Source organism: Crocuta crocuta, unplaced genomic scaffold, assembly GCF_008692635.1.
Source record: "Crocuta crocuta isolate KB4526 unplaced genomic scaffold, BGI_CrCroc_1.0 scaffold167, whole genome shotgun sequence".
In the NCBI taxonomy this organism is placed as follows: domain Eukaryota; kingdom Metazoa; phylum Chordata; class Mammalia; order Carnivora; family Hyaenidae; genus Crocuta; species Crocuta crocuta.
Window position 1 is genome coordinate 8,092,555 of NW_027532406.1, and position 13,142 is coordinate 8,105,696.

A 13,142-nucleotide genomic window follows, 5' to 3' on the forward strand; every position below is an offset into this window, starting at 1 on the left:
TGTTGGTGTATTCTCTTTTCACTGTCCAGACTGCTCTTCCTCATTTGTCAACCTGATGAATACTCAGCTCAGGTTATTACTTATCTATTCCCTGAATGGGGCCCCAGTGAAAACCAAAAGACCTTTAATAATTCCCCTTAAATGGAATTTAAATCTTCTGTTCATAAGCCTTTCAAATATAATTCTTAAAAAAATCATCTCTTAAAATTCAAGTTAAGAGAGGATATGGGACAGGGGTGTGGTGTGACTGTGTGTGTGTGTGTGTGTGTGCGTGTGTGTGTGTGTGTGTGTTTGAGTGATAGAGAGAAAGACATGATTTATGGATCCAGTGACTCAGTGACCCAGTGACCCAATGGGATAGAAAGAATATTGGGGTTGGAATATTAGAGGAAATGAGATGGAAAAATAGGAGGTTTTAAAAAACATGAGCTTGAATATTCTATAAAATTTACTCTTCTAGAACACATTATTTCTTAAGATTATGGGGTAGTTTTATGCTTTCCTTGCTTTATTTATTCATGTAAGTTTCTTTTTAGCAGACTCTTAATGTTCTTTTTTCTTTATACACTTAGATACATGACTAAGAAGACATTTGATTTTTAAAAATCATCTTTATTGAGGTATAATTTTCATTATAAAATATACCCATTTTAATGGTTGGATGAGTTTTGAAAAATGTAGCCACCCATGTAACTACTACCACAATCAAATTATAAAATATTTCGCTCACTCCAGGTGTAGAGATGCCTCTTTGCAATCGAGATCCTTCTGCATTTCTAGACACAGGCAACCACAGATAGGCTTTTGGTCACTATTTATCAGTTTTTTCAGTTATTTGATTTTGATGCTCTATTTCTTTTTCAAGATATCTCTTGTTGTTCTACTGCCTCCCTGGTTCTATATAGATAGAGTTTGGAAGCTGATCTCATTCTTCTTTTATCTGTCTCATCTTCTTTCCTACTTTTCTAAAACTTACTCTGCATGTCTCCTTCTTCCTTTTCAGATACCATTGTCAAGTCAATTCATTTTCTATTATACAAGTCTGGCCAGTAAGGATTGCCCAAGAGGCTTTAGTTTCTTCCAGAGTCAAAATCTTTTCACCTCCAACTTTCAATTATTTCACTTCTCTTAAGGTAAAGAAGAAACCTCCTAAATTACAATTTGGTAATTTCTTTGTTTTTTTTTTTTTTAGCTGTTTTCTCCATGGTAGCCTTGTATGTATATAAAACTAAGGAAAAGTAGAACAAAAGATGGCAATTAAACTTATTTTCCAAAAGTATCTGTATTATAAAGCCATTCTAATTTGTAGTAACTAAAAGTGAGAAGGAATTAATATTAAAAAAGAAAAACATATTTTCCAGCACATTTGGAAGATTATCAGAATGAGTTATTTTTTCTTACAGATTAGATAGAAAACTGGTTTTAAAAAGAGTTTCTTTTTGTGATGGACATCACAGCTGTTTTTAGTGCCATTAACATTCCTTGCTTTATTTAAGGATGTAGGCGGGAATTACTTAAGGGTAGTAATTTAATGCTATTTCAGTTGGCATTTAATTGAATTTACATGTCAGAAGATATATAGAGCTAGATATTTAATTAGAGGTTTTGTAATCATAAAATATACTATGTGAACAATCTTGTGAACTTTGCAATGTGTTTTCCTACTTTAATATCTTCCAAGGTGTGAGCCTTTAAATTTTCCTTTGTTTTTATTTATTTATTATTTATTTATTTATAAATTATTATTCTTAAATTTTCCTTCCTTTTTAATTCATCTATTTACTTAACCTTTCCACCACTTATTGAACAGCACAGGAAATCACACCCTTCAGTATTCATTCATTCTGAGTAAAATATAGCTTCATCATGCCTGAAATACTTCACATAAATTCTTCTTGAGCATGTTTAGGTAAGTGGAAATAGCTATTTAGTTGCTTTTTTAATATCTACTTTTGGTGGCATTTTCTCTTTTTTTATGATAAAAAGCACATAAAATTTACGATTTTAGCCATTTTTAAGTGTACAGGTCAGTAGTGTTAAATATTTTAAGTATGTTGTGAAACAAACCTCCAGAACTTTTTTGTCTTGTAAATCTGAAACTCTGTACCCATAAAACTCCTTCTTTTCCTCTATCCCTACACTCTGGTAACCACCATTCTACTTTCTGTTTCCATGAATTTGACTACTTTAGACATCTCATAAAAGTAAAATCATTATCATTTTGATAAGTAGAATCATTTAGCATAACTCCAGCTTATTCACAATTTAGCAAGTGACAGGATTTCATTCCCTTTAAAGGATGAATAATATTCTGTGTATGTACAGTAGACCCTTGAGCAACGTGGGGGTTAGGGCCACAGACCCCTTCCAGACACATAGTTGAAAATCCAAGTATCTTTTCACTCCCCAGAAACTTAATTACTAGTAGCCTACTGTTGATACATTCATCTGTCACAGGAAATTTGGGTTGTGTCTACCTCTAGGTGCTATTACAGGCATGGTTATGCAAATATATACTGAGACTCTACTTTCAGTTTTTTTGGGTTTATATCTGGATTTGAGAATGCTGGATCATATGGTAGATCTATATTTCATTTCTTTTTTTTGATGTTTTATTTATTTCTGAGAGAGAGAGAGAGAGAGACAGCGTGAGCAGGGGAGGGTCAGAGAGAGAGGGAGATACAGACTCTGAAGCAGGCAGCAGGCTCTGAGCTAGCTGCCTCTCTCAGCATAGAGACTGACGCGGGGCTCAAACCCACGAACCATGAGATCATGACCTGAGTCAAAGTCGGACGCTTAACCGACTGAGCCACCCAGGTGTCCCATATATTTCATTTTATGAGGAGGCTTCAACTGTTTGTCATAGTGACTGACCAATTTACATTGCCATTGACAGGCACAAGGGTTCCCTTTTCTCTACATCCTTCCCAATACTTGGTGTCTCTTGTTGTTTTATAACAACCATTCTACTGGGTGTGAGATAATATCTTGTGGTTTGATTTGCATTTCTCTGAAGATTATTGATGTTGAGTGTCTTTTCATGTACCTATTGGTTATTTGTATGTCTGGAAAAATGTCTGTTCAAGATCTCTGTCAATTAAATTTTTTCCCTATTCAGTTATATGAGTTCCTTATATATTTGGACATTAACCCCTTAATAGATAAGTGGCTTTCACATTTTTCTCCATTCCATAGGTTGCCTTTGCATTTTGGTAATTGTTTCCTTTGCTGCCCAGAAACTTTTTAGTTTGATATAGTCACACATGTTTATCTTTGCTTTTGTTGTTGGTGTCATATCCAAATAATTACTGCCAAGACTAATGTCAAGGAGACTTTTTCCTGGTTTTTTTTTTTTCTTGGAGTTTGAAGGTTTCAGGTCTTACTTTTTGTCTTTAATCAATTTTGAGTTAATTTTTGTGAGTGGTGCTGAGAAATCTGCTGATGGCCTTATGTGTGAAGAATTTTTTTTCCTGCTGCCTTTAAATTTCTTTGTCTTTAATTTTAGACAGTATTATTATAATGTATCCTGGAAATGATCATTTTAAATTGACATTTTGAGGTGATCTATTAGCTTTATAAACTTGGATATCCATATCTCTCCCCAGACTTAGGAAGTTCTCAGCCTTTCTTTCTTTTGTTCTTCTTTCTTTCATTCTTTCTTTCTCTTTCTTTCTTTCTTTCTTTCTTTCTTTCTTTCTTTCTTTCTTTCTTTCTTTCTTTCTTTCTCTCTCTCTCCCTCTCTCTCTTTCTTTCTTTCTTTCTTTCTTGCCATTATTTCTTAAGTAAGCATTCTCCCCCTTTCTCCCTCACTTCTCTCTTTGGGATTCCAATGATGTGTAGGTTGTTTCTCTTAAAGGTATCCCATAATTCACATAGGCTTTCTTTATTATGCATTCTTCTAAAAATTTTGCTCCTCTGACTGGATGATTGCAAATGAACTGTAGTCCAGTTTACTTGTTTCTTTCCTTTTTTTATTTGTTGAGTCTTCTGTTGAAGATCTCTATTGATTTCTAGAGTTCAGTCATGTATTCTTCAACTCCAGCATTTTGGTGTGTGTGTGTTTTTTAATGATTTCTATTTCTTTGTTGAAGTTCATTTATTCTTTTCCTAATTTCATTTAGTTGTCTATCTTTGTTTTCTTGTAGTTCATTTAGTTTTTTTAAGCGAGTTATTCTGAATTCCTTGTCAGACAGTTCATAGATACTTATTTTTTATTTATTTATTTATTTATTTATTTATTTATTTATTTATTTTTTAGAGTCAGTCATTGGATCTTTATTAATTTCCTTTGGTGGTATCATATTTTCTTCATTATTCCCTTATGCCCTTGCATTGGTATCTATATCATTTCTCCTATCTTTTATAGATTGGCTTTGAGGGGTAAAGCCCTTTACTAGTCATTCTGGATGGAATGTGTGATGATGTCTGTGGGTACAGTTGCTGCTGGAGTCCTTGTCAGGTGGGTCTGGTTCCTGCATCAGAAGGGGGCAGGCCTGGTGCTTAGGTACCTGGCAACCAGGCAGGTTCCTGGGATTTTAATAGGGCAGATCTGGTGCTTGAATCTGCATTGATGGGCCTAGGACATATATCTACATGGGTGGATCTGGATTCTGAGTCCTTAGGTTCCAACCAGGTTCCAAGGACCACTGTAGTGGGATTTTTGTCTGGGTCTGTGGGGCTCAGTCTATTACTGGGATGCAATGAAAGCCTGGTTTGGCATCAATCTCAGGGTACAGTCAAATAGGCCAGTTTGGTGTTGAGGTAAGCCTGAATTTGGGTTCATGGGAATAAGCTTGTAATGCAGGGTCTCAAAGGGCTGGCCTCTAGGCTGGGGCCATGGGGCCATCCTGGTGCTAAGAAATGCTGGGAGTCTAGATTCGTGGAAGCTGGTCTGGTATAAGGGTGGATTATCATCCTGGATCTACAGTAGTTGGTTTGGTGCTGGGCCTGTTTGGGAGTCTATGTTCATAGGGTTAGTGTACTGATTGGGAACTGATCAGGTCACAAAAATCCACTGGAGCTGGCAGGCACTAGGATGTGCCAGGAGCCTGGATTTTCAGCATCCTACAAAGATCCTGGTTCTGGAGAAGCCACCCGGGGCTGTTAGAGCTGGCAGGCCTTGGGATAAACCAGGGGCCTAATTTTGTGGGGAGGCTGTAGAGGGCCACATAGGGCCATAGGTGCTGGTTAGGTACTCACTTCTAATTCCTTCTTGCACAGGGAGAGTGTCTGTCTCCATGCTGAGCTGCCCCATTTGGGGGAAGGTAATGGGGGAAAAAGAATCTACCTTTCTTGCTCTCCTCAGTACTTTTCTTATTTCTATGCTTCATTCAGGTTCTATAATCCCTCACCTGGGAGTCTTGACCTTTGTGAAAATATTTTCATGTGCAGATAGCTTTCAAAGTGATGTTTGAGGGAGTGGGTAAGTGTTGGAAATTCTTATGCTGCTGTTTCACTGATATTACTCTCTGTCCTGAATCTTTCCCCCTATGTTTCCTTCTAGGAGTTGCAGAGTTTCAGGTCTTATGGTTGGATTTTTAATCAATTTTGAGTTAATTTTTGTATGTGGTGTAAAGTAACGGTCCAACTTTGTACTTTTGTATGTGCATGTCTACTTTGCCCAAATTCATTTTTTTTAAAAAATATTTTTATTTATTTCTAGGANAAATTCATTTCTTAAAGAGACTGTTCTTTATCCATTGAGTGATCTTGGCATCCTTGTTGAAGATCATTTGCCATATACCTGAATGTTTATTTCTGGGCTCTCTTCTATTCCATTGGTCTGTCTTTTGCTGTCGTCACACTCTTCTGATTACTGTAGCTTGGCAGTATCTTTTGAAATCAGAAAGTGTGACTCCTCCAACTTTGTTCTTTTTCAAAATTATTTTGGCAATTTAGGATTCTTTGAGATTTAATATGGGTTTTAGGATGAATTCTTACATTTCTGCAAAAAAAATGGCATTGGGATTTTGATTGGAATCTCCTTGGACTTATAGATTGCTTTGGGTAATATGGACATCTTAAAGATATTAAGTCTCCTACCCTATCAACATGGGATGTCTTTAAATTTATTTGTATTAGATCTCATTTCTTTCAGCAATGTTTCGTAGTTAGTTTTCAGTGTATAAGTCCTTTACATCTTTTATTAGGTTTATTTCTGAATATTTCATTTTCTGATGACATTGCATTATAAATGTAACTGTTTTCTTAACTTATTTTTTGGGTTATTCATTGTTATAAAAGTGCAACTCATTTTGTGTGCTGATTTTGTATACTGTAACTTTGAATTCATTAGTTCTAACAAGTGTTTGTTTTGTTTTTGTTTTTGGCCTGGAATCTTAGGGTTTTTTTTTTAATGTATAAGATCATATTCTGTGAACAAAGATAATCTTACTTTTTTCTTTCTAATTTGGTTGCTGTGGTGGAAATTTTTTTTTAAAGGAAAGATACACTTGCAGGCTGCCAACAGTTCTTGGTACAGAACAATGCTGCACTGACATTTTCAGTAAACTCTCAGGAGTGTGATGCTGCTGCCTGTGGCCAGTAATAGTGTGATTAATTGGGTTAGCCTTTTTTTGGTTTGTTATCATTCTATTTGAGATCTCTGGAGAAATCATGGATTCATGTATAACTACTTATTATAGTCACTGTGTATTGATCCGAATTTTGCTGCTGCTTTCATCACAGTTCCTGTTCTGCAAAAGATTAGTGAAAACAATGTACTGCTGACCTCTTTTCTGACTGTATCCTCGTAATCAGCTGCAAACACATGAACACACACTGTGCACATGCACACTGACATACACAAGTGAACACACCCTGACATACACATTCCTATTCTTATTATCTGTCTTACTTTCTCTTTTTGTGCCTCATCTGTTATCCCCAGACTTATCATCCACGTCCATTTCCTTTTTTCCTCTTTTTCTTTCTTTAAAAAAATTTTTTTAAAAAATGTTTATTTATTTTTGAAGAGGGAGGGAGGTGCAGAGACAGAGGGAGAGACAGAATCTGAAGCAGGCTCCAGGCTCTGAGCTATCAGCACAGAGCCTGATGCAGGGATCAAATTTACGAACCGTGAGATCATGACCTGAGCTGAAGTTGGATGCTTAACTGACTGAGCCACCCAGGTGCCCCTGCCTCTTTTTCAATTCTAAAAAAATGTATATACATACATACATACATATGTATATATATGTATATATATACACACATACACACACACACACTCATTCTGCCACCACACATACATTTTTATGTAGAGTGGTAATGCAGGAGATGTTTAAGTCTAAGTTAGACTTGTCAAAAATGTTGAGGTAGTAGATTTTGTAAGGTGAAATATTACTTTACTTGATGAATGGTATAATCTTTTTATTTGGTAAATTTATGTACACAAGCATTTAAAGAAAAGTTGTTATTGTGCTTGGTTTTTTTCAAGCTTCGTCACTATGAAAGATGTGAGAGATTTTGTGGCTGTGTGGCAGTCATAAGAAATAGACTGCATTAATCATGCTGCATAAAAAGACAATAAGAAGCAAAGGTTGAAACGTTAAACTTTTAGAGATGAGTCATAATTGTAATGGTGTTATTTGTCTTCAAACTTCACAAAATGAAATTACGTTCTTCCCTTAGTTACAATTATATTAGCACTTTTCAAAGATGTTAGAATTAAGGTAAAGAGGCTAAAAGGAGTCAATTCAGACCAAGAGTGGAAGCCAACTTTTTGAGAATCAGAATTCCTTTATGTAATAGAAAAAAAGTTTTGAAGTAGAAATTTGTAGCCTGGTTCCACTTCTTCCTCTGCTTCTAAATAGCTGTGTCAACTTTGGCAAGTCTCATAGCCCCTAGTGACTTACTTTCTTGTTCCCAGTTTTCTTGCTCTCAAATGAGGGGTTAGGCTAATTGGCCTCTAAGTTAATTTTCAGATTTTAAATAGTTTGATTCAGTTCTAGAATTCTTTCTTCTGAACATTATGCCTACTCCTCTTAACTGGCACATTTAATTAATGAAGTCTTTCAGTACTCATTATGCATACCATTTAACTTTTAAGATCAGAAAAACATCTCAAAAATGTGATTCTGTAATTTAGTTTCTTCTTGAGTGTTGAAAGGATGATCCATCAAATATGTGGGTCCTATGTGGGGATGATAATTAAATGACAGAGTGTGTTGTTTTGGCAATTTCTGATCATAAAAAACAAAATGCGACTCTTATGAGAACACATGTGATAGGTAGCAGACTTAGGAATAGAGGCTGGATAATGCTATTTTATTATTATTTATTTATTCTCACCTGGTATTTAATTTATTCTCACCTGGTATAATTAAAATCTATATTGGAATCTTTAGATACCAAGAAGCAACCCCAGTTCATGATCTGACTCCCTGATTTTATTGATTTATTTGTGGCTTTAGCTGTGAGAGGCTGGGTACATTAGAACTTGGCATAAAATCTGCCACTATTGGAATTGATGACTTTATTTACTTGTAATGGCTGTATCAAGGCCTTTATGCATATGCAGTTCTTAGCTGCTGTTATTGAGAACCTCCTGGAATAAAAATCATCTTTGGCCTAACTTCTCATATGATTCAATTTGTATTTCTATGTAACTCAAATGCTGCCAACTTAGAAAGTACATATACATTTTACTGTGCCAATGACTGGGTTTCCTTAGCTGTTAATGCTCTTCTCTTCTAGTAAAAGAAAAGCTTCATAGTTTTGCAGCTTCTTTTTTGAATTAATTTATTTTGAGAGAAAGAGAGAGGGAAGGGGAGAGAGAAGAGAGAAAGGGAGAAAGAATTCCCAGCAGGGTCTGCACTGTCATCATGGAGCCCCACACGGGGCTCAAACCCATGAACCATGAGATCATGACCTGAGCTGAAATCAAGAGTCAGACGCTTAACTGGCTGTGCCACCCAGATGCCCCCTAATTTTGCAACTTCTGATGTATTATTTAATGTTAAAATTTTAAAATCTATTTTTTCCCTCAGACCTGTGAGAAAGGTTTTTCTTCTTTTTGTTTGGAGAATTCAAGAGAACAATTTTAAATATATATTTTCTCATAGATAATAGGCATTTGGTTGGAAAGCATGAAACACCTTTTATATTCTGCCCAAAATTACGTTGAAGAAGTGGCAGTTAATTATAGGAACCAATGCCAAAAAGATTCCATTCTATTCAAGTTCATTTCATAGGTGATGTATTTTCAGTGTTAGAATCTTTAGGGTGAAGTATGACATTGGTGAAGGCACTGAGTTCAGCTAGAACTCATTGCATCATATTTTAGCAATACTACTGAAAATAACAGAACATTCTCTTTCTCTAATTTGCCTGAGTAATAGATGATAGTCATTAGCAAGTAGATTTGGTGTGGATGTGGTTTATATATACAATGGAATATTACTTGGCAATGACAAAGAATTAAATCATGCGTTTTGCAGCAATGTGGATGGAACTAGAGGGTGTTATGCTAAGTGAAATAAGTCAGTGAGAGAAAGACAGCTATCATATGTTTTCATTCACATGTGGATCTTGAGAAACTTAACAGAAAACCATGAGGGAAGGGAAAGGGGAATATTGTTACAAACAGAGGGAAGGAGGCAAACCATAAGAGACTCTTGAATACAGAGAACAAATTGAGGGTTGATGGGTGGTGGCGGAGAGGGGAAAGTGGGTGATGGGCATTGAGGAGGACACTTGTTGGGATGAGCACTGGGTGTTGTATGTAAACCAATTTGACAATAAATTAAATTATATTAAAAATAAGATATGTTGATAGCCAAATTATGGAAAGAGTCCAAATGTCCATCAACTGATGAATGGATAAAGAAGATGTGGTGTGTGTACATATATATATATATATATGTGTATATATATATATACACATACACTAAGGGTTGTTTGGGGAGTGGGTGTAGGGGAAAATGGGTGATGGGCATTGAAGAGGGTACTTGCTGGGATGAGCACTGGGTGTTGTATATAAGTGATGAATCATGGGAATCTACTCCAAAAACAAAGAGCACATTGTATACACTCTATATTAGCTAACTTGACAATAAATTATATTTTTTTAAAAAAGAGAATTATACAGTTATCAAACAAAATTTAGAGTTTGAAACATCTCAATCTAGGCAGATGACCTTATCAGCTTATCTTCCTACCATGTATTAAAAATAATGGTTAATAAGAGATTAACAGGTGTGCTAATTTGAAATTAAAGTTTTATAAATAAAATCAGTACTTCCCTTCAATAAAAAATATCATTAAGATTGATTTCAGTGTTTTTAAATTGTGTTTTTAACCCCTATCTCAGTGACAGAGCTGGGACTCACTTTCTTATGATTTCTTTCCTTGGTCCAAATTTTAGGTACCTAATAAATTTATTTGGTTTGGTCTTATGCGTAGGATTTAATCCATTCTTTTTAAAAATCATCACAGGGCTTGTTGTAGAGCTCGAACTCACAGACCTTGAGATTATGACCTGAGATCAAGAGTCAGACACTTAATCAGCTGAGCCACTGAGGCACCCCCTAATTTATTCAACTTAAAACAAACCTTTAGGGGCTCCTGAGTATTTCAGTTGGTCGAACCTCTGGTTCTTTATGTTGGCTCAGGTTATGATCCCAGATTTGTGGGATCCAGCCCCATGTTGGGCTCTGCACTGAGTGTGGAGCCTGCTTGAGATTCTCTCTCTCTCTCTCTCTCTGTGTCTCTCTCTCCCCCAACTGCCCCTCTCCCCTGCTCACACACTCTCTCTCAATAAAATAAAAATAAAAAAAACAAAACAAAAGCTCCTGCTAATTAATGACTACAAACATATGAAAGAATATAAAGTAAGAAAGACATGAATTCATTAGAGATGAAACTACTATATTAATTTATTTAATGTATTTATCTTACAGAGATTATGAACAATATATGTTTAAGTTACTTAAGGAGGAAAAAGAAGGTGTAAAACTCATTGAAAAAATAAATTACCAAACAAAAGTGACAAATGAAATCTGAAATGAAAAAAAGGTGTGTTAGATAGAAATCCTAGAAAACAGTACTTATAAAAGTCTTTATCAAATTTCATACTTGTGGGGAGAATTAATGATTTGGAAGGCAAGACTGAAGAATTCATTCAGAGTGCAGCACAGAGACAAAGGGATGAAAAAATCAAAGGGTGTGGAAGAGACAATATGAAGTTGAGAGGACCCAGCACTGACCATTGTGTACATTTGGAGGGTGCATTATGACCCTGTGTATATAACTCTTAAAAGCAGGCAAGACAATGCTATATATTTAATAAAACTCTACATATGTAGTAGGATTATATAAAGCTCGAAAGGAAATGATAAAAAGCAAATTTCAGACAAGCTGTTGCTTATGAAATATGACCAGGGTCAGGGTAAAAAATACTTCACACTGCTACTATTTCACCATCTCTTTGGCTCATTTCCCCCTCCTTAGGAAAATGAGCATCAATCTTCGAGTCTTATATTCTCAGAGCTTCCTGTTAGGGGAGGGAGACTTCTCTGGGACAGGTACAAATACAGTCTGTTATCAAGCCTTTCATTGCTTTTAGTAATATAATCTTAATTTCTAAAGCATACTACTTGTATCTGTAATTTTTCTCTTTAAACATTATCTAAAGAAAATATGGCAAAATATTAAGATTTATTAGGGTAGCATCCTGGGTACCTGAGCATCTGTTATTTTACTTTCATGATTATACTTCATTGTAGAATGAAAATATTTCATTTGAAAATAAATTTATAAAATGAAAAAGAATAAGAAAAAAATCAGAATGTTTCATTTGTAAAATCGTTGCCCAAATTGATAGTGTAAGTTATAAAAATTATCCAATTACGAGAAGAGAAATTTAGGGGCAGAAGGGTACATATAGAGAAAAATTAGGGGGAAGAGGGACATTGTTGAGATAATTAATTCGGTGTATTTGAATACATTTTAAATTTGAAATTATTGGGTGATTGTATGTATATAATTATTCTGAAATTGTACCAGTAATGAGCTTTTTTCACCACTTATCTTGTCTTCATTAGTATATTTTTCTGAGCTTTAGATTTCCTTATATATATTTGCATATCTAAACACTGATTTTTTTTCATCAAACATTTATTAACTGCCCACCGAGTACCAAACACTGTGCTAACATTGGGAGGGAGTGATGTGTATGGGGTTGAATAAGATTTTACAACAGTAAAATCTTCCAAATGGAATCTATAACCTTGGCTGGTGTTATATAAGCTTTCAGGGACTATTTTAGTGACTGGAGCCCATTCACAATATTCATGGTCAATTGGACCTAAAGCATTTAAGATATATAATTTAAAAGGAGAAGAAACTTATATATAAATTGGTAACATGTTCCAATCATAAATAATCTTTAACACTTTGAACTACTTAGAAATTTGAGACAGTATCTAGTACAGAATCTTCATTATATAGGAATATTTATTAAATGAAATAAAATTAATTAAATTCTGCCCTGTAATAAAAAAATGACATTCACTGATAGGAACCATTTAAGCTGATTGTTATATTAGCTTTATAGATTTTACCTTTACTGGGGCTCCTTCCAACTACCTCTAAGAGGACCTTTGAAGGAGTTTTCCTCAAATCTAATATACTCATAAAAAAGAAATCTCGATCAAGTTTAGCAACTTTACTTTCAAGAATAATTTTTATGTAACTTAATGGCATCCAAGAAATAGGTACTTAAAAATTTCTTATGATTTAGAGAATTGGTGATGGTCTTTCTGTTCGCTGTTCCTAACCTACCAAGTCTCTTTAGGAATTTTTACAGTTCCTAAACTGCAATGGTTAATTTTATCTATTATTGGATAAGGAGGGAAAAGTTTCAAGGCTTCAAGTCTAATGAATCCATTAGAGTTACTGAATAACATTAATTGTGATGTATGTTGACAACAGGACATTCTGGGTTAAACAAAACTGGAGCCACATGCTCTGTTTCTGTTTTATATTGCTAATCAGAAATGTTGCTCTTTCAAGGCCACTACTCTTTTCACTTGAATCTAAAATATATTATGGTTTCATGGTTTTCTGTTAATTGTTTACTCTGTTAAGTGAAACTAAAATCATCTTATTTTTTATTACAAATGTTGGTGAAATAGTTCTAT

The 13,142-nt window shown here is 34.8% G+C and overlaps 1 protein-coding gene across 1 annotated transcript in view; it reads left to right on the plus strand.

The window, feature by feature from the left end:
- CTNNA3 (catenin alpha 3) overlaps positions 1–13,142 on the plus strand; it is a 1,601,461-nt gene that overhangs the window by 258,003 nt on the left and 1,330,316 nt on the right. The gene's annotated exons all lie outside the window — the stretch shown is intronic.